This window comes from Anomaloglossus baeobatrachus, chromosome 11 (genome assembly GCF_048569485.1).
Source record: "Anomaloglossus baeobatrachus isolate aAnoBae1 chromosome 11, aAnoBae1.hap1, whole genome shotgun sequence".
NCBI classification, from domain to species: Eukaryota; Metazoa; Chordata; class Amphibia; order Anura; family Aromobatidae; genus Anomaloglossus; species Anomaloglossus baeobatrachus.
Genome location: NC_134363.1, coordinates 122124526 through 122147368, shown reverse-complemented (window position 1 = coordinate 122147368; position 22843 = coordinate 122124526).

Sequence of the window (22843 nt, the reverse complement as noted above, 5' to 3'; positions counted from 1 at the left end):
CCAGCCGTGCATCACAGTACTTGACTGACTAGACAAGTATACCAGCCGCACCCACATATTGCTATACTCTATTTTTTATTCCAACGGTTAAAAAAAAAGCATTGGCTACCCCCTCGTCTGCCTCTTCCACTTACACCGCCACGTCCACCTCCTCCATTTGGATCTCTGCCTCCTGGTTCAAAACTTTATTTTTGGGATCATTCAATCTCAGTTTAAAAGGGTTTTAGTTGTTTTTTGGGTTAACTGAGAAAACAGGCTCTGTAGGGACAGTCTTCAAATGTTTTCTCTGTCGAGGAACTTTGTCAATTTTTGCTGTGCAGGTGAACTCATAAAAGAGGCACTGTAGGGTCATTGTTAAAATTGTGGCTCTGTGGGGGAACTCTTACAAGCCTCGCTGCAGGGAGAGGATGTGGTCGATCTGTGCCTGCTACTTGCAAAAATTAAATACCGTACTCTGGTGCACACAGGTCACGGAAGGTTCCTCAGCATGCCACAACATTTAGCACCACCATCTCAAACACTCCGTAGTAAGAGGAGGCATTGGTTCACCAACATGGTGGAAGAGTATGTGTCCACACATATCTGAAAGTACTGAGTGATGGGTCTGCCCCATGTAGTTACAGTTCCTTCACTTTTTCTTGGACCTGGTCCATTCTTAATCATGGCCCCGTTACCGACAATAAACAATCAAAACGGAGTGCTATTCCATTAATCATAGCTATCGTATTCAAGCGTGGCTACCTGCTTTGAACAACAATTTTTTCAAAAGAAATGCTTCTGGTCCCTAGGACACAGTAAACAGCATTGGGGAGGCGCACAAAGGCAAAGGAGATGGGACTGTCAGTAACAAGGCTATTTGGCAGACCGCCAGCTCGAACCAAAATACATTGACAAGCTTTTTAACTGTAACTGCTATAGTGTACCCATCAGGAGCTGCAAATTAGGATCTGTAGGGTGAACTCTGAAAACAGCAAATGTTGGGGCCATTTGTTAAACTTGTTGCTCTGTAGGGGAACTCTGCCAATCTTGGCATATATGTTTCCAGGGCAATTGTCCTGCTCTTACCCCCATTTTGCTTCCTTCTGCAGCCTCCTAGCCCTTACTATGACCATTTTACAGCCATTTAAGTTGAGGCCCCCATTGACTTGTATGGGGTTTGTGTCCGGGGTCAAGATCACATCAAGTACTGTTCCTGAATTGGACTTTTCTTAAATTCACCCACTGAACCAAAACATCCATGGGTCTGATAATGTGTATTTGTATTCTTATCAATACAGCTAATCATTGTATGATGCCTTCATAGGTTTCCTCCACACACAATATAAGACCCCATAATGTCCACAAGGAAATTATGACCCCCACAGGTACATGCAGAGTATATAGTATACCGTATCCCCACATACACTGTGTGCAGACTCATTTGGCAAGTCGTATTTAAGCTGATTTTTATTATAATTGATCAACAGCTATGTTCTCAATCAACCCAAAAAAGTCATAAATATCAAAGCTTATTATTTTTGGAAGTTGGAGTGGTTTTTTTTTAGATTTGGCTATCTTAGGAGGATATCTGTTTGTGCAGGTAACTATTACTGTGCAGAATTATTAGGCAACTTAATAAAAACCAAATATATTCCCCTCTCACTTGTTTATTTTCACCAGGTAAACCAATATAACTGGACAAAATTTAGAAATAAACATTTCTGACATGCAAAAACAAAACCCCAAAAAATTAGTGACCAATACAGCCACCTTTCTTTATGATGACACTCAACAGCCTACCATCCATAGATTCTGTCAGTTGCTTGATCTGTTTACGATCAACATTGCGTGCAGCAGCCACCACAGCCTCCAGACACAGTTGTAGTTGGATGCAGGTGATGGAGCATTGTCCTGCATGAAAATCATGATTTTTTTTAATGATACCGACTTCTTCCTGTACCACTGCTTGAAGAAGTTGTCTTCCAGAAACTGGCAGTCGATCTGGGAGTTGAGCTTCACTCCATCTTCAACCTGAAAAGGTCCCACAAATCTTTGATTATACCAGCCCATACCAGTACCCCACCTCCACCTTGCTGGCGTCTGAGTCGGAGTGGAACTCTCTGCCCTTTACTGATCCAGCCTCTGGCCTATCCATCTGGCCCATCAAGAGTCACTCTCATTTCATCAGTCCAAAAAACCTTTGAAAAATCATTCTTAAGATATTACTTGGCCCAGTCTTGATGTTTTATCTTATGTTTCTTGTTCAAAGGTGGTGGTTTTTCAGCCTTCCTTACCTTGGCCATGTCCCTGAGTATGGCACACCTTGTGATTTTTGATACTCCAGTAACGTTGCAGATCTGAAATATGGCCAAACTGGTGGCAAATGGCATCTTGGCAGCTTCACGCTTGATTTTCGTTAATTCATGGGGAGTTATTTTGCACCTTTTTTGCCCAACACGCTTTTTGCGACCCTGTTGGCTATTTGCCATGAAACGCTTGATTGTTCGGTGATCACACTTCAAAAGTTTGGCAATTTCAAGACTGCTGCATCCCTCTGAAAGACATCTCTTAATTTTGGACTTTTCAGAGCACGTCAAATCTCTCTTTTGACCCATTTTGCCAAAGGAAAGGAAGTTGCCTAATAATTAAGCACAACTTATATAGGGTGTTGATGTCATTACACCACACCCCTCCTCATTACCGAGATGCACATCACCTGATTTACTTAATTGGTAGTTGTCTGTCAAGCCTATACAGCTTGGAGTAGGACAACATGTATAAAAAGTATCATGTGATCAAAATACTAATTTGCCTAATAATTGTGCACACAGTGTGCACACAGTATGATACCTTCATAGGTCTCCCACTTACACAGTATGAGACCCCATAGCCTCCACAAGCAAATTATGACCCCCTCAGCCACATGCAGAGTATGATGTCCACACACACAATGTTATGGCCCAACAGCTTCTCCATCTGTACACAGAGTATGATACCTTTACTGCCCATCACACCGTATAATGGCCCCCACAGTATTCCCATATATACATAGTATGATGCACCTCACAGCCTGCCCATACAGTATGATACCACCACAGCCCCCTCAAACACAGTATGATGCACCCGCACATACCGTATTACCACTATAGTCAAAACCAATATAAGACAAGTGAATCATATGGATTTGTTGGGATTCTAGACCTTTTTTCTATAAAGGGTAAGCAGAGGTAAGCCTAATGTCATTCAGAGTAAGTGAGCGGACTTATAAGGATACTGTCATCTGTATTTGCTTTATATAGGAACAGTCTGTTTCATGGTGTTTGCCCTTCTGTCATCCTTCAAGCCCAGCTGAATATATAGATAGAATGAGATATATATGGAAAGTAATCATCTATTTTCCCATGCACCACATTACACATCCAGGCTCTGTATAGAATCCTTGAGTTTGTGTTGTCTGCAATCTGCCATCCTAAATATAACAATGCAGAAGATTGTATATGTCTCTGCATAATAAGGTATATTCGCATGCTGCAGTTTTTCCGTGAAAAAAAACGCATTGTTTCCTGTACCAGTAAAGTGAATGCGACTTCTAAAGTCTCATTCACATGCTGCATATTTCTTCCTTGCAGATCTGCAGCAGGTCAATACTTTCAGCATTTTTCATCCATTCTAATGGATGGGGGGAAAATGTATCTAAAACACGCAGCCATTTTCCGATCAATACTCCAATAATACTGCAAATGCTCAACGTCCGAACAGACCCGAAGGCCCCAATTCCTCACTGCTATTTCTCCAATTTGATCTGGTATTTTGTTTCTTTTTAGTATTAGTTTTTTTATTCTCCATACATTTTGCTCAACTTTGTAACTTTTCTTACTTTTTTACATTTTTTTTTGTCCTCAACAACTTTGTTTATTACTATGTGTTAAGACAAATTGATAAAATGCAACTTTTCCCAAATGTCTCATTTTTTTGCCGTTTATCACTTCAGTCCCTAAAGGAGTTTTAAGTTTTCCGAATTTTTTAAGGGATTTGCAACTTTTGGTGCTTAAAAGTCTCAAAAACGGGTTACAGACAAAAATAAAGACTTTTTTTTTTATTTTGCCTGAAATTCATGGACTGTATGCTCCATTAAATATCAAGAAATATCACAAACAAATTAATAAATAAAAGTGACTTCACAATCGATCCCAAAGTCTTTATATAGCGGCACAGTGGCAGTCTACAGTGTGTGCACAATTATTAGGCACCTTGTATTTTTGATGATTAATGTTATTATTAGTGATGAGTGAGTACAAAAATGCTTGAGTGCTTGGTACTCGAATTGAGCAGGTTGAACACTCGGTTGGGCTCAACTAGAGAATCAGTTATAATGGAAGTCAATGGGAAACTCAAGCATTTGTCTGGAAGACCCTACCAGGAGGGCTGAGAGGCAGGAAAATCACTGAAATGTATGGTAACAGCATGGGGAAGATACCTCGACACATCTGTGACTCTCAGATCACTGCTGGGAACAATATTGTCAGAGTATTAGACTCATTGAGTATTTGGATGCAGAAATTTCTATACCACGCTATTTGCTTTGTTTTCGTTGGCTTTTTGCATCCAATTTTGCATGCATTTTTCACCTGTGGTTTTTAGCGTTTTTTGACTCCAATAAATGCTAAAGAGAGAAATAGATACTGTACATAGAAACATACAGACAGTGTTTGGTCAAGCTTTCACACAGCTGAAATCCTGCATGAATTCCCACACCTCAGGCAGACCATGCAGACCTGCCGACACAGGCAGACCATGCAGCCGACCGCGCATGTGCCATGATGGACGCCATTCAGAAATGGAAATTGGGAGCGTGGGTATATATATCCCGGGGAGCACATTCATCTCTGCGACCCCACCGAAGAAGCCCACGCGAAACCCGCATAGGGTCCTTGGAGATACACTCCCCAGCTGACTTTTAGGTACTATGGGTATGTGTCATATTTTTTGTTAAGTGGCTGTTTACATTGCATGTGCACTTTATGAGGGGTGGTTATTGATAGCCCTATATATATGCTGCTTCATTTCTTTCTTCTTTTGCACTTGAGCACTTTATCATGGATTAGATACCTCCTAACTATTGTAAACATTGCTGCTAAACCTGCATAGGCACTTTATCCCCACCTCTCTATATTTTGTACTATGTACTCGGTCAGCATTTGGGTGTTTTCTCTTTTTCTTTTGTATCCAAGAATCAGCAAAAACATTAGTGCATGCCCTCATCATCTCCCGCCTTGACTACTGCAACCTCCTGCTCTCTGGCCTCCCTTCCAACACTCTTGCACCCCTCCAATCTATCCTAAACTCAGCGGCCCGCCTAATCCACCTCTCCCCTCGCTACTCCCCAGCCTCGCCACTCTGCCAATCCCTTCACTGGCTTCCCATCACCCAACGACTCCAGTTCAAAACATTAACCATGACATACAAAGCCATGCACAACCTGTCTCCTCCCTACATCTGTGACCTAGTCTCCCGGTACCTACCTGCACGCAACCTCAGATCCTCACAAGATCTCCTTCTCTGCTCCTCTCTTATCTCCTTTTCCCACAATCGCGTACAAGATTTCTCCCGTCCATCCCCCATACTCTGGAATGCTCTACCTCAGCACATCAGACTCTCCCCTACCGTGGAAAGCTTCAAGAGGAACCTCAAGACCCACCTCTTCTAACAAGCCTACAACCTACAATAGCCCTCAGTCCAGTAGACCTCTGCGCAACCAGCTCTGTCCTCACCTATTGTACCATCACCCATTCCCTGTAGACTGTGAGCCCTCGCGGGCAGGGTCCTCTCTCCTTCTATACCAGTCTGTTTTGTACTGTTAATGATTGTTGTACGTATACCCTCTTTCACTTGTAAAGCGCCATGGAATAAATGGCGCTATAATAATAAATAATAATAATAATATGTGCAATAAGAAGCTGAGTCCTGCACCACTCGTGCATCTCCGTTACCCGGATGATGAACTTTCACTTGCAGGAGCTTTTAGCACCAGTATAAGAATTACTCCGGACACAGTGTGCTGGTCAAGTATGGAGATACGATCCAATCAACAGTGTAAGATGAAAAATGACCGCAAAACAGCTGCTATACCGGATGTTCTTTATTCAATCTTTGTGCAGGATAAAAATCGCGGCGGGAGGAGACCTGGATACCGGCCCCTCACAGAGGACGACGGCCGTTTCGCCTGTAAATAGGCTTCTACGGGTCCCTTAGAAGCCTATTTACAGGCGAAACGGCCGTCGTCCTCTGTGAGGGGCCGGTATCCAGGTCTCCTCCCGCCGCGATTTTTATCCTGCACAAAGATTGAATAAAGAACATCCGGTATAGCAGCTGTTTTGCGGTAATTTTTCATCTTACCCTGTTAATAATAATAATATCCTCACCAGCACGTATTGTCCCATTTTATGTTTTTGGTGCTTTTATGATTGAATCATTATTAAAATTAGATATTTTTCACTGAGGTAGTTCTTTGGTCTCTTCTATCTCCTTATAGGTTTATATACTTGTTGGGTCTCTACCAGATATATGGACTTTTTTGTCCGTTTGTGGGTTTATGGTGGTCTAGCTTAGGCCATCATATCTGTTCCCCACTCATTCATGTTCAAATGTTTTTGACAAAATACTGTTGTAACAAGAAAAAGTTATTTTAAAAAGATGATGAATGTACAACAAATTTACTATAAAGATTGTTATATTTTGTTTATGTAATCATCAAATAAAAAAATGTTTTAAAAAAAAAGAATGAATAAAATGTAAAATATTAGTAAAGGAAGCTTATATATTAAAACAGATAGATATAACTATATAAATAATAATAATAATCATAAAATCAATAGAAGAGGTCAGTAATTTCATTCAATCCTAGAGGTTTTAAAGTGCTCAGTTTAAAGATACAGAACATTTATTTTCTGTTCACAACCTCTGTATGGTCACGTGTATTGGGGGACCTGTTCAATAGGAGTGACACAGATCACATGAAAAGTTTTGTTACTGAAACCGGCACAGTATTTGGACAGACATAAAACCCATAACATAAAACCCTCTTGTACTTTGTGTCTATATTAATTTACCCTATTGTGTAGTTGTTGGATTGTCCTACCTATTTATTATTTCTTACAAGGGAACTCAGTTAGATACATCACAAATTGGACTGGCGTGAGGAAACCTTTAAGAGGAAACATTTCCCCTTTACCAGAAGAGGAGCAGAAATTGGTTCTTTTAAGACATATAGAAGTACAGCATAGACATTCGGGGATAGTACATCTGAAAACCCCTTGAGATCTGAAGAAGTTGTGATGGTTGCCACTAGCATTTACCAACAAATTGGTGAATCTCAGTCTGCTTGGGGCTAAAGTGTTCCTCACTGTGGGATCTCTTCTGAAGGTGATCCCTGGATTTCTTGGTAAAGTTTTACCTGAAAAGGGGTCATTATGAAGTATAGCCCAGTGATTTTATATAGGATTCTCCAAATAAAATTACTGTCTGAACTGAAGGTGGTGACAAAATTAGATGTGAACAGGGCCGGATTAAGGTTGGTGGGGGCCCCTGGGCAGAAAATCTGGTGGGAGCCCAATAATTTTTAGCCATAACAGTAGAGCATGAAATGTAGCATTTAGATATAAATCCAATGAGTATGCATCTTATCCTGTTCTGCCACATTCAGAATTACAGTACTACAATACAGATACAGTCCAGGATCACTCACAGCTGTCACTTATACACACAGTACAATACAGACACAGTCCAGGATCACTCACAGCTGTCACTTATACACACAGTACAATACAGATACAGTCCAGGATCACTCACAGCTGTCACTTATACACACAGTACAATACAGATACAGTCCAGGATCACTCACAGCTGTCACTTATACACACAGTACAATACAGACACAGTCCATGATCACTCACAGCTGTCACTTATACACACAGTACAATACAGACACAATCCAGGATCACTCACAGCTGTCACTTATACACACAGTACAATACAGATACAGTTCAGGATAACTCACAGCAGTCACTTATACACAGAAAGTAGAGTTACTCACATTTTTTTATTGATCCCAATGTTAAGACAGCCAAAGAATAGCAAAAATGCAGAAAGGAAAGTTTTCACTGGCAGCAATGGTTGCTAAAAATAACAATGTGCTCTCTATTGTATTATCTCCGGAGTAGTACATAGCAGCTGATGTCTGTACACAGTATACCATATACAGTATCAGAGGTGGATCGTTCAGTTTGACGCCCCCTCCTATACACCGCTTATGCGGTGTGAGTAGTCGTCATGTGACTGCTCATGTGCCATTTTCACACTTGCCACGTGCCGATTAGCAGCTCTTCCTAATTCTCTCAATGTTTAGTGAAATACTACAGCCCATAAAGAGAAGCAGGAAGCGACGCTAATTGTGACTGGAAGTATGAAAATTACCTGCAAGTGGTCATGTGACCACTTCTGGAATTGGCAAGCAGAGCTGAATCCTTACATTAAGCATATTACAGGTTGTTAGGATTGGGTATGCTACAGGGCTTAATTTTATTATTAAAACAGTTGTCCAGGTCCACAATGAAACTTTGTAGTTATTCTATATGACTGCCGACTTCTGAATTCTCACAGCTTGCAGACTGCTCGCTGTCATGATTTTCCCATGCCATGAGCAAGTAGTCAGAGGACCGCAAGTATGCGATTTGCCTACTTCTGGCCACATTCAAATTAGACGTGTGCAGCCTCACTCAATATAAGTGAATTGTGAAAATACTTGCGGTTAGTGCCTTCAAGCTCTCACTGCTGGCTTCAGAGAGTCCTGACAGTGTGCACACTAAGGATTCAGAAGTCTGCAGTCACAGAGACTTTCAACACAAACCTGGACAATCCCTTTAATGCTATTAACATAAATACTAATGTAGAAACCCTCGTGGTCATGTAATTTTACAAATTATGGTTTGCTACATGTGTACAGGATCAGAACCAGTAAAAGGTACAGTATATAAATACATCACTATAACCACCCGCAGTACAGTAATACATCACTAGCACCTTCATCAGTAAAGGAATATATCACCAGAACTACCAATATATGACTACAGCACCAAGTTTACTACAACAATATATTGTAATTTCATACCCCCATACACAGTTGTATCACATGAATTAACAACCCCCAGTATGTCCTTAACAATTGCAAGAAAATCCGGGGAGTTGTTATCAGTATTTATCAGACTTTGGACCATACAGGAACCACAGTAATGATGAGAAGCATTGAGTATCACAAACATACATTTACATCCAGGTACCTTGTAGATGACATCTTCTCTGATCGGAGTCATCTTATTCTTTCTTCTCCATCTTGTCCAGACGTCATGATGACTTTTCACTTCCACAGCTCATCTCTACAGACCTCCCGGGTCTTCTGCAGCACATCTCGAAATTATGCCCTTAAAAATAAATAGCAGAATGATTATAATGTTCCTAAATATAAATATATGACCTACGCTGTTCGCCTGAATAAATAATTGCCCCTAACTGTGCTCCCTGCATAAAATGACCCACACAATGTCCCTCTTATGGTACATGGCCTCTCCTTTCAGTTCTGAGCCCCCTCTTCACACCGTCCTCTACATTGAGTCCCCACTATACTGTACTTCCAAATGTCTATACTGTGCCCCCTCCTCACACTCCCCCTCCTGAGCTGTACCCTCACACTGTTCCCCATGCTATCCCCTCTCTATACTGCCCTCATCCTCAGTACCAAAATCACTATACTGCACCTCAGTCTCACATTCCCCTTCCTCAGCATACTGTGCCCTCCATACTGTGCCCTCACACTGGCCACCATGCTGCCCCTTCTCTATACTGCCTACCTGCTTCACTATCCACTCATTATACTGTATCTCCATCTCACATTCACCCTCCTCAGCATACTGTGCCCTCCATAAAGTGCCCTCACACTGGCCACCATGCTGCCCCTTCTCTATACTGCCTACCTCCTTCACTATCCAGTCACTATACTGCACCTCAGTCTCACATTCCCCCAGCTGAGCATACTGTGCCCTCCATACTGTGCCCTCACACTAGCCACCATGCTGCCCCTTTTCTATACTGCCTACCTGCTTCACTATCCAGTCACTATACTGTACCTCTGTCTCACATTCCCCCTCCTCAGCATACTGTGTCTTCCATACTGTGCCCTCACACTGGCCACCATGCTGCCCCTTCTCTATACTGCCTACCTCCTTCACTATCCTGTCACTATACTGTACCTCCGTCTCACTTTTCCCCCTCCTCAGCATACTGTGCCCTCCATACTGTGCCCTCACACTGGCCACCATGCTGCCCCTTCTCTATACTGCTTATCCCCCCCACTACCCAGTCTCTATACTATGCCTCTCACACTTTTCTTTCCCAATACTGTCCACTTACAATTTTCTCCCACCATACTGCTGCCTCACATTTTCCAATGGTGCCCCCATGATTGCTGTGCAGGGGCAAATATGCCGCATGCCCCCAAAAGGTACGCCCCTGTACAGTGTACAGGAGAATACATAACTGGTACACGCAGGGCCGGCTCCAGGTTTTTGTAGGCCCTGGGCGAAAGAGTCTCAGTGGGCCCCATCCACACATAAACATGCACAGATGCATACACATACAGGCATACATACACATATATATTTAAAGAGAAATACTCAAAAACACATATAAATAGACATAAATCTAGACAGTCATATACACTGACATACACAGACACACATCATACATTCACATACAGACATATTTTTATATTTTTATATATATTTTTAATATTGGGAAGCCGGCAACAGTCTCATTCACCTCCTCGCTTGTCTCCATTCAGCTTCTCCTGGGCATGTGTCTGTGCCACGCTGATTGGTGGCCGTCACTAACAGACATGGCCACACATAGAGCACACTAACACTGCTGTATATACATCACAAGAGAGGCTGGGGACATACACATTACTGGGGGGTATACAAATTACTGAGGAAAGGGGTATACAGCAATGGGGGCCATACAGCTCTAGAGGGGGGCAGTGGCTCTGAGGTGGGGGGACAAACAACTCTGAGGTGGGGGGTGACATGCAGCTCTGGGGATATACAGTTCTGGGGCTGGGGGGGACATACAGCTCTGGGGGTATAGTAGTATTCAGCCCTCATATTCCTCCATATAGTGTTATGAAGCTCCCATAGTCCTCCATATAGTATTATGTAGCCCCCATGTAGCATTATGCAGCCCCATTCTGGCATAATGCAGCCCCCAGATGGCACTATGCAGCCCCCAGATGGCACTATGCAGCCCTCAGATTGCACTATGCAGCCCCCATATAACATTAAGCAGCCCCCACATAGCACAATGCAGACCCATATAGCATTAGGCACCCTCATGTAGTATATAGCCCCCATATAGCACAATGCAGACCCATATAGCGTTAGGCACCCTCATGTAGTACACAGCCCCTATATAGCACAGTGCAGACCCAAATAGCATTAGGCATCCTCATGTGGTATACAGCCTGCATATAGCACAATGCAGGCCCAGATAGCATTAGGCATCCTCAGCTAGTACACAGCCCTTATATAGCACAGTGGAGACCAGATAATATTAGGCACCCTCACGTAGTACACAGCCCCTATATAGCACAGTGCAGAGCCAGATAGTATTAGGCATCCTCATGAGTATACATCCCCTATATAGCACAGTGCAGACCCAGATAGCATTAGGCACCCTCATGTAGTATATAGCCGCCATATCATTTAATGCACCCCCATGATCGTCTGGCCACAATGATTGTACATACTCACTTCTCCTTGGTTCCCCCGCTGCTCTGGTCTCCTCTGCGCGTCCATTGCTGTCGCTCGCTCTGACCTCTCTGCAGGCGCACAGTGATGACGTCACTGCGCTCCGCTGCAGAGCTGTCAGAGTGCCGTCAGACACAGCGGGGAGAATGAAGAGAGAGGGAGCGTGCCGCTCCATCTCATCATTGCTCTCAATTGTATCGGCAACTGCGATGCCGATACAATTGAAATCGCAATCCTCGGCGGTGGAGGCCAGTGACAGCGCAGGCACCAGGCCCCCCTGCATAGCGGTACGCTACTCCTGCCACCGCAAGTGAGCCCCCCCAGCAGCTCAGGGCCCCGGCATTTGACCGGGTTTACTGTGATAGAGACACCAGATGTCATACAATATACACATTATTATATACCATCTGATGTGTGTACACATCATAGGTGGTATAATGTATCACACTACTCTGTACACTGGATGTGATATAACCATGTGCACAGATATACAATGCCCTGTACTGATCACACCTGGGCCTACAGGACCTCGCATATTCTATATGTGATATGGCCCATATAGCGTAATCTGTGCTGTCCTGCAGGCTCAGATGTGATCATCAGTGCAGGATTCTGTGTAGTGATGTCTCTGCTGAAGCTCAGTGTGAGCTATTGCAGGGGAGATATGAGGTTGGAGCCGATGACCCGGCTCTGACAGCCCGACCTGATCTGCAGCAGTTCACACTCCTGCAATAACTCACACTGATCCCGGCAAAGCTGCCGCTGACACTATGGAATCCCGTCTGGAGTTATCAGCGGCGTCCTGCTCCCTCCTCACTGCAGCCTCCTGCCCGACACCATGATGACGTCATACTTAACGTGATTCACTGAGGCCTCTGTTTCGGTCCTCCCACAAGTTCCTCTACGGCAGAAAGACGCATCAGGCGCATGGTGATGTCATCCTTGTAGACGCAGCCCACACAGCGTGCAGTGGACGTGTCTGCAGCGCAGTGACAGCCGGGATTAAAAATTTTAAAGCTACAGTGCGGTCCTGAATTAAATGGGGCAACACAGATGGTGGTGGGGGGGCCCCCTCAGAAGCTCTTGTGGTGGAGGCCCCAGGGCTGAAGCCCCACCTGCCCCGCCTATAATCCGGCCCTGTATGTGAATGTTGATGAGTTCCACGGTGGCAGATCAGTCTTGTTCCAATAAGTTCAGATTGGTTTAGTCTCCTAGTGATTAGAAAAGCTTTGTTAATAAGTTTAGTGGGAAACCCTAGATCAGAAAACCCAGAACGCAATACATTCACCTATTCAACAAAGTCCGTATCAAGGGAACAGTTTTTCCTTATTCTTTTATATTGATTGTGGGGTATATTCAGTAACTATTTGTAATAATGATCACTATTCAAATGTACATAGACGTTCGCATCAACTTTCTTAACCCCTTCACCCCCAGCCTATTTTCATCTCCATGACACGACCATTTTTTGCAATTCTGACCAGTGTCACTTTATAAGGTTATAACTCTGGAACGCTTCAACGGATCCCAGTGATGGTGAGTTATTCATGGCACATTGTACTGTATTATATTGCTAAATTTAAGGCAATATTTTTTGCATTTATTTTGTGAAAATATTCAAAATTTCGTGAACATTTTGCAATTTTTAAACTTTGAATTTTTATGCCCTTAAATCAGAGCATTATGTCACATAAAATAATTAATAAATAACATTTCCCACATGTCTACTTTTACATCAGTGTAATTCTTGAAACATAATTTTTTGGGGTTAGGAAGTTAGAAGGGTTCAAAGTTTATCAGCAATTTCCAACAACATTTACAAAGACATTTTTTTAGGCAGCACATCACATTTGAAGTGACTTTGAGAAGCCTGGGTGACAGAAAATACCCAAAAGTGACACTATTCTAAAAACTGCACCCCTAAAACTGCTCAGTACCACATCCAAGAAGTTTATTAACCCTTCAAATGCTTCACAGGAATTAATACAAAGTGGAAGGAGAAAATGAAAATGTTATTTTTCCCCACAAAAATATTACTTTAGCCCCAAATTTTGCATTTCCACAAGGATAAAAAGAAAGTATGCAACATAACATTTTGTTGTGCAATTTCTCCTGAGTACACCAATACACCATATGTGTTGTAAATCAAATGTTTGTGCCCTCAACAGGGCTCGGGAGGAAAGTATCACCATTTGAATTTTAGACAGCAAAATTGTCTGGAATAGATAGTGGACGCCATGTCGCATTTGGAGACCCCTGAGGTGCCTAAACAGTTGAGCTTCCCCACAAATGACCCCATTTTGAAAACTAGACCTCTCAAGGAATGTCTCTAGATGTTTGGTGTCACCTTGAACCCTCAGGTGCTTAACAGAATTTGATAACATTGAGCTGTGAACATAAAAAAAATATATTTTTACAACAAAATTGTTACTTCACGCAGATAGCTTTTTTCCACAAGGGTATCAGAAAAAAATGCACTATGCAGTTTACTGTGCAATTTCTCCTGACTAAGCTGATACTTCATATGTGGTGGAAATCAACTGTTTGGGCGCATGGCAGGGCTTGGAAGGGAAAAAGCGTCATTTGACTGCAAAATTGTCTGAAATCGTTAGCGGATGCCATGTCACATTTGGAGAGCCCCTCATGTGTCTGAACAGTGAAGCTATTCCACAAGTGACCCCATTTTGGAAACTAGACAGTGCAAGGAATTTATCTAGATGTTCATTGAGCAACTTGAATCTCCAGGTGCTTCACAGAATTTTATAACAATGAGCGGTGAAAATGAAAAAAATACATTTTTAACCAAAACAATGTTGCTTTAACCCTACATTTTTCAAATTCACTGGGGTAACAGGAGATAATGGACCATATAATTTGTTGTGCAATTTCTTCATATCCCATATGTGGTCAAAAACTACTTCTGAGGCACTGTCCAATAGTATAACATTTTGTGACCTGGCAGTTGTTTTAACCCCAGATTTCCAATTTTCACAAGGGTAATAGGTAAGAAAAATGTACCCATAATGTGGCACACAATTTCCCTGAAAGTGGCAATACCCCACACATGACTGTTCAGTGCTGTTTGGCTGCACCGTAGGGCTCAGGAGGGAAGGAGCGTCATTTGATTTTTGGAGCACAGATTTTCTTAGAATATTTTGCGGACTCCATTTGCAGAGCCTTTAAGTGACAGAACAAGAGAGACGCCTTAAGTGACCACATTTTGGAAATTACATCCCTCTGATCCCTCTGGGAGTCCATCTACGGGTGTGATGACAATTTAGTTTGTGGAAGACACCAAGTGTGTTAGATGCAGTGAATGTTGCAGAATTGAAAATTGCAAACAAGCCCTTGTAGTGCCCGTACACTGTGTCTCAGTTTTTGAGAGCGCGAAGGGTCTGTTCGAATGATTCTTTATTCGAAAGACAATCTCTGGATCTTGGAAGGCGATTCAGAGCCAGGCATTATTCACGTCAGTCTATCCAGAAGGGATACGAAAGGGCAAAAAGAACACCTCGTGAAGAGCTTCTTAAGGTGAAAAACAGAACTACTGATGATATATTACGGCTCATCACTCCATACCACGCACAATGGCGTGAGATGTCTGCCATAAATTACGAAATACTGGCCGATACTTATGGCAGATCATGACCTTGCCCCCATTCTCACCTCTAAACCAGCCATTACCCCTAAAAGATCTAGGACAATTGGAGATTTGATTGTGAGGAGTCACTACACGCCACATACCATTAATAACCCATTTTCCACCCGGGGTCCGAAGTGTGGATCCTTCTCATGTGGTTACTGCGGTCCTTGTCCCCAGATGGATCGAGCATTCGAATTCTGGGACTCCTCACGATCAAAAACCTATAACATCCTCCAGTTCATCAATTGCCGCTCCATGAATGTCGTCTACTGGGCATCATGCCCATGTGACCTCATTTATATAGGTCTGACTACTCGAGAGCTGAGTCCGAGTCTTGGAACATCTGCGTGATATTAAGAACGCCGCAAAGGCTCAGAGACCTGATGAAATAGCTCAATTAAAAAACATACCAAGACACTTCAGGGAGCGGTATGGATGTAATTGGAGACAGCTTAAGTTTAGAGGCATTGATAGGGTTAATATGGGGGCTAGAGGGGGTGATGTTACCAACAATTTACACAAAAAGGAGGCTCGTTGGATTACGATCCTTGATACTGTTAAACCTAGGGGACTCAATGATGCCGTAAGCTTCAAGCCCTTCCTAAAATAAGTTCTGGCCTGTGATGGATATCATGTTTTTTTTCATCTCATCTCCACCATACTTTCCTAAATCTCTATATGCTCCTTTCTCTTCCTTCCTCTCATGTAATTTCATGACATTGTCATGTTTGAGTCGCTTGATACTATGTATCTTTTCCATGAACTATGACACTGTGGTTGAGTAGACGGTAGCTCCGGATCACATTTCTACCATAACATTCATTTTATCCTTTTATGTTTGTCTCTATAGATCTGGCGGTTCCCAGTGGTTAAAAAAGGCAATGGTTCCTGAGCCCTATGAATAAATCCTTTCATCATGCAACAAAAGAAGGCGATTTCCATATTATGTCTATTTGGACTATTACTATGTTTGCCCATACTTTGCCTGATTCTGTAATGGAACCCCTGGCTTCCTGCCTGTGCGCGCGCTGACTCCCTGACGCCCCTCCCCCTGGTGCCTGGCGTCCTTCAGGATCTTCTGCCGTGCACTTCAGCACACTGATGACTCCTGGACGCCCACATGCTGTGTGGGACGGACCTCAGTGTGCCGACGCGCGTCGCTATTGGCAGGTAAGCACCACAATTTGGGACTTAAACCGCTGGCAGCACACTCCCTGCACCTCCCGATGAAGCGGAAGCGAAACACGTGTTGAGGTGCAGGGCAACGTGTGCAGTCAGGTCGTCTTTTGGTGGGTCACGCTTACCTCCCTACAGCGGTTTCTCTTTAGCATGCAGCTTTATTTTCTTATACTTACCGCTGTCAGCATGACTCCTGCCATTCCACTAAACGGTCTGTAACAATACACTAGGATGGGATGCTGCATATAATGAAGTTGATTAACCCATGATTATACTGCTTTCTCTGATGACACTTTTAGCAGTTACTTTTAAAACCCTGGCTGTCACTACATGGATAGATTATTGTAGCATTACTGCCTTAAGAGCTGGCATTCATATGTTTGATAACTCTCCTATCATTTGTTACTGCACTATAGGAATGTGAAATGCCACTCTGGTTATCAATACTGTATCACTATAACTCCTAAATCTACTATATTGTATGATATACTTTTGTTACAATTGTTGCTATGTGTTCTGAACTGCTACTGTGTCATCCTGCATTAACTATGTGATCCAACCATGTGAGACCTCTAGTGGCCAAGCTGGGTATAATGGGACCATTCATACAACAATTATGCAACTCTGCAGCTTGCCATCTTGGCCACTCTCAGTCTCTCACTAACTATTTTTCCATGCAATTAAGACTTCGTTGTTAACTCATTCCTGACACGCACGGCTGCCCTGTTTTTGTGCTTGTGTGCATTGTTTTAAATCTCACTCTTTTTGCACTTTACTGTGTGTTCCTGTGTCGCATTGTCCAATAAATAAAAAAACATTTTGTATTTTTGCAAACTTTTCTGGCACATAGCCTTTATTTTATAACTTATTGAATTTATGAACAGAGTCAATTTGTATATATTAATTCCTGTTTTGGTGACTTCTGAAAAACTATATGTATCCCTGATATGGATCAGTGTATTCTTTTGTGGTTAATATATAGCCTGCTATTTTTAGGGTGGGAAGGGCCAATAACTATGGACCTTCCCACCCTGAGAATACCAGACCACAGCTGTCCGCTTTACCTTGGCTGGTGAACCAATTTGGGGGAACCCCACTTTTTTTTAATTATTTATTTATAAATAATTATAAAAAAGAGCCTGGGGGCCTTCCAAATTGGATCCCCAACCAAGGTAAAGCTGCCAGCTGTGGTCTACAGGTTGCAGCCATCTGCTTTACCCTAGCTGACTATCAAAAATGCTTTTTTTTTAATTTTTTTTTTTTTTGGCTAAATACAAAGCTAGGCACCCTTTAGTGCCACATGAAAGTCACTAAATGGTGCCAGTTTACAGTAGAATATGCAGGGGGTGGGACATTTTTATTTATATATATATATATATATATATATATATATATATATAAATATATATATGTGTGTGTGTGTGTGTGTGTTTGACATTGTTTGCCTGTTTATCTTAGAATAGTTTGCGGACTCCAATTGCAGAGCCTTTAAGTGACAGAACAAAAAAGACGCCTTAAGTGACCACATTTTGGAAATTACATCCCTCTGATCCCTCTGGGAGTCCATCTACGGGTGTGATGACAATTTCGTTTGTGGAAGACACCAATTGTGTCAAATGCAGTGAATGTTGCAGAATTGAAAATTGCAAATAAGCCCTTGTAGTGCCCTGTACATTGTAGTGCCCTGTACATTGTAGTGCCCATACACTGTGTCTAGCTCGTACTTCTGGAAACCTGCACCCTATTCTTTTCTATATATACTCAGACACCTATATTCCATTCCAACCCTTTTTTTATAATCTTCTAGCTTTAAATATTTACATTTTTACACACTTTCTAAATTCACCTATTAATAAGGTATTTACCTATTAGCGATGTGCTATAATGTGATTCTCTGATATCGTTCCTCAACCACAAAGCTAAACACTGTCTGTTTCCTGAGGATATATAGGAATTGTTTTTTGGCAATACAACACATTAATTATGCTCAACAAACAACATCATAGCTGTTTGTTCTGCGTAAAATACTGTTTATAAAGATTTTCTTACATAACCTATTTTATTTTTAAACAAATCATTCCTATTTTATTATTGTTTTCAATTTTTATTTTAAGTTATAATTACAAAATGATCATTTTATATTGTTTAAATTGTGTCATTTTAACTCACTAACAAAATTGCACCAATTTTAATATTTATACAAATATATATTGTAAGTGATTGCCTGCTCACGTGATGGGGGACACTCACTTAGCTGCGTTTCCGAGGTAGCACAGGAACACACAGTCCAAACGGTTTATTAAAAAAATCCAGCATAAACCGCTTCTCCAAACAAAATCACAAACAATACACAGTTAACCCGGATTACCAGTCCGTTAACTCCAGAAAGGTTTCTGTGCCTCTTTCTCTGAGTCCAAAAGCCCCTTTACCACTTGCTGGCTGTTTCCCCAGGAACACGGATTTCTAGTCCGTCTTTGTCGCGGACCGCCCGCTCAGGTTTGGACACTACCAGTGTCAGAGTGGAGCTCCCTCAGCCTCCACACACTCAGTTCCAGATGGTTGAAGGCAACCAACCCTTCCTTAGGCAGGTTCCTTCCAGAGGCTCCAACCTCTCTGAGAATAGCAGTCTCTTTACCTGCCAGAGGCTGCTTCTGATACACTGCTCCAAAACACACTCTGACTCCATGTGCCAAACAAGCTAATGAAGACCTGTGTCAGACACACCCATAGGCAGGGGTATGTGGATGGCCAGTCCCACCCATCTCTTAAATTAGTCAACCAAAATTATTTCTATTTGCCAAATGCCAGAAAAATGAGAGAGAGGGAATGTTTGAAAGCATTTTTATTACTTTCTGTGTACATACCCTAAGGGGGGCTTTACATGTTGCGACATCGCTTCCGAAATATCGTCGGGGTCACGTCGTTAGTGACGCACATCCAACGCCGGTAACGACATCGCAACGTGTAAATCCTAGGTGCGCCGATAAACAATCGCAAAAGCATCGAAAATCGGTGATCTGTGTAGCGTCGTTCATTTTCATAATGTCGGGTCGACCGCAGGTACGATGTTGTTTGTCATTCCTGCAGCTCCTCACATCGCTGTGTGTAAACCCGAAGGAGCGACAAACATCTCCTTACCTGCGTCCTGCCGGCAATGCGGAAGGGAGAAGGTGGGCGGGATGTTATGTCCCGCTCATCTCCGCCTCTCCACTTCTATTGGCCGGCCGATTAGTGACGTCGCTGTGACGCCGAACGCACCTCCGCCTTGAAGGAGTGATAGTTCGGCAGTCACAGAGACGTCGCCAAGCAGGTATGTGCGTGTGAAGCTGCCATAGCGATAATGTTCGCTACGTTAGCTATCACCACATATCGCATGTGCGACAGGGGCAGATGCTATCGCGCTGGACATCACTAGCAATTGCTGGCGATGTTACAGCGTGTAAAGCCCGCCAAAGAGTACTATGCCTTTACACAATATGGAACAGCCCATATGATGATGTCATGTCTTTCGAAGCTTTTGATAGGTTTATTTGCAACATCTGAGTTAATTAGAGACACACATGTGGATGTATTTTAATGCACACCTGAAACACATGGCTTCTTTGTGTAGCATCATGAGAAAGTCACAAGAAATCAGCCAAGATCTCAGGAAGAGAATTGTGGACTTACACAAGTCTAGTTCATCCTTGGGTGCAACTTCCAGATACCTGAAGGTGCCTCGTTTATCTGTACAAACAATTGTACGCAAGTACAAATAAGATGGGAATGTCCAGCCATCATAACTCTCATACAGTCTTGTATCTAGCAAGGCCAGGAAGGCATACAGGGTCTAGAATAGATATCAAAACCTGACCCACGTATACCGTATTTTTCGCTTTATAAGACGCACTTTTCCTCCCAAAAATTAGAGAGGAAAATGGGGGGTGCGTCTTATAAAGCGAATATAGCGGTACCTGGGGGTCCTGTCTGTGCGGCGATCGGGCGGCCGGGTGCCTGTGGCTGCATGCAAGTGGCCGGGTACCTGTGCTTGCGTGCGGTGGCAGCCGGGTACCCGTGGCTGTGTGCGGGCGGCAGTCGGTTGCTGTGTGCGGGCGGCAGCCGGGTGCTGTGTGCGGGCGGCGGTCGGCGTCTGTGTGCGGGCAGCGGCCGGGTGCTGTGTGCGGGCGGCGTCTGTGTGCGGGCAGCGGCCGGGTGCTGTGTGCGGGCGGCGGCTGGCGGCTGTGTGCAGGCGGCGGTCGGGTGCTGTGTGCGGGCGGCGGGCGGCGTCTGTGTGCGGGCAGCGGCCGGGTGCTGTGTGTGGGCGGCTGGCGGCTGTGTGCAGGCGGCGGTTGGCGGCCGGGTGCTGTGTGCAGGCGGCGGCCGGGTGCTGTGTGCAGGCGGCGGTCGGCGGCTGTGTGCGGGCGGCGGTTGTGTGCTGTGTGCAGGCGGCGGCTGTGTGCTGGCGGCGGCTGTGTGCTGTGTGCAGGCGGCGGCTGTGTGCTGTGTGCAGGCGGCGGTCGGCGGCTGTGTGCAGGTGGCGGTCGGCGGCTGTGTGCGGGCGGCGGTCGGCGGCAGTGTGCGGGCGGCGGCTGTGTGCGGGCAGCGGCCGGGTGTTGTGTGCGGGTAGCAGCCGGGTGCCTGTGTGGGCGGCAGATGGCTGCCGCCCGCACGCAAGCACAGGTACCCGGCCGCTTGCACGCAGGGTGGGCGGCCAGCCTGCTGGCTGCCACTCTGTGCTTGCGGGGCGGGCAGCTGTGCAGCAACTTACCCAGTTTGTCCGCGGTCCCAGTTTCAAATGATGGCAGCGGGCGCGTGCGCAGATGGAGCCCTTGGATGAGAGCTCCATCTGCGCAGGCGCAATTATTTGAAACGGGACCGCGGAAACTGGGCACTCACTGCAGCGGCCTGCTGCATGACTCACCCGCCGTCGCTGACGCTGCTGCTGCCGCCACCACCACCACGGGCCCCGCGGCTCCTACCACCATGGATCCCCCGGCTCCTGCCAACCCGGACGCCGCTGCCACTGACCCGCCGTGCCTGCCAGCAAATCCGCTGCCTCCTGTGACCCCGGTTCACCATCACTGCTGCCCCCCTCAGGTAAGAGAACACCGGATTATAAGATGGACCCCATTTTTCTTTTCTTTACCTTTTTTTATGTCTAAGTTTGGGGTGCGTCTTATAATCCGGTGCGTCTTATAAAGTGAAAAATACGGTATATTCTGGAGCTGCTGTCAATCAAATAGCAGTGCATTTCTGTAACTTTACTTGCACATATTTCTGAAATAAACCTCGAATATCAGAACAAAAGATATGGTGAAACTCAGCATCCTAGTGCCAGTATAGCACTGGCTTTACTTTATATATGAAAATCCTAATGGTTGGTTCTCTTTAAATACTATTCCTCAGTTTATGAACAGAGGAATTTACTCCCATTACATAAAAATATATATTTTTTAATTTTGCTTTGTCGCTAGATCACCAGGAATGATATTTTTACTGATACCGTGTCTTGACAATCTATTCTGTAACTCTTATGTCCCCACCGGAGTCCACTTCTGCTACTTCTGCTCTGATCACCAGGCGACGCCGTGTTCCCACCATGGATAGGGCTGGTGATAGGAGAGGAGTCGGTGCCAGTGGCTATGCTGGGCGCAGACTTCACTCATCCATTAAGCTGGGTTTGCCTGGGACCTGCAGTACCACTGGCTAACTGTAGGTGGTGTGTGTCTTCCAGCTGAATTTAACCATCATTTAGCTACAGCCAATGGGAAGACACCCCAATCTTCTTATTCCCCCTCTTGTCAGCTGACCACTGCCAGAGATAGTTCTGTATTTCTGGTCCCTGTTCTTTTTGTATAGTTATTCCCATGCGCTGACCTCTGCTTGTTTTCTGATTATCCTCCTGCCTGTCGTTTTTGTACCTTGCTACCAATCCTGGATTTGACCTCTGCTTTGTTTCTTCATTACACCCTTGCCTGACGAGTTTATTACTGTACTGCATTTTCTGTTTTTTGACCCTGCCTGACTACCACGGACTACAGCCTACAATAGGTGGGGATCTCTGGGGCTCTGTGTAATTTCAAATTCCTGTATAGGGGTTAAAGGGTATAGAGTTCTCGGGGTCCTGCATTGTGAGCGGATTTCCTCTAGCCTCCCTTTACAGCCAGTCTGAGTCTGTGGCTCCAGGCGGATGTTACAGTTACTCATAGAA